The following is a 799-nucleotide window of genomic DNA, read 5'->3' as shown; positions in this document are numbered from 1 at the left end:
CTGAGTTTATGGCTGACTCAACAACTATTTTCACCTGAATTGAGGATCCAGTTATCAGGTAAAAAAAGCTTTTTAAGGTTATGAAGAAGTGAAGCTGAACTGTGTTTTTTCTTTAGATGAACTTGTAGCATTTATTGGATAAAGGTAACAATGCAGATTGATAGTTTGTACCYTCAGTAAGGACGTTCACCAGTTTTATCAGAAATGTAGACACTTCTTCCATTCATGCAAACCTTCTTTGGAGCGTTTCCATTAAGGCTACAGACATTATGTTTTATTTAAACTGTGGAGTATAGCAGTGGGTTTTGTGCCAGCTCCCATCTGTTTCAGGAAGTAAAAGCCCCACATGCAAACATACTGTATTTTATTTTTAGCTGCAACAGTATACAGAGTTTATTTATATATTTGGGCTTCAGAAAAATAAATTTAGGCAAACTGTTAGCTTCTAAGGCCTCCRACAAAGTAAACTATCGGCCTTTTGTGGTTTCAGTTTTGAGTTGTGTGCTGTTTGTCGTTCAGAGATGATGAGTTGACAAAATGGCGACAGTCACAGTGACGTCCGTCCTCTGAAGCCGCCCTCAGGGAGGGTTCACTTTGGATGTGTGCGTGCTCATTAGTTCATGGCCTCATTGTCCAAACACACTGAGTCTGCAGAAAGACGACTTTGCTGGTCAGGTCCATTTTTTATTTTTTATTTTGGCCTGAACTCATCATGGATGTCACAAGACTGACTGCACAAGGGAAAAAAACTGTAAGGTCACGAAGGTTGTCTTATATAAACAGAACGGGGGGGGGGGGG

Source organism: Austrofundulus limnaeus, unplaced genomic scaffold, assembly GCF_001266775.1.
Source record: "Austrofundulus limnaeus strain Quisiro unplaced genomic scaffold, Austrofundulus_limnaeus-1.0 Scaffold432, whole genome shotgun sequence".
NCBI classification, from domain to species: Eukaryota; Metazoa; Chordata; class Actinopteri; order Cyprinodontiformes; family Rivulidae; genus Austrofundulus; species Austrofundulus limnaeus.
Note: the sequence above shows the minus strand (reverse complement) of the source record.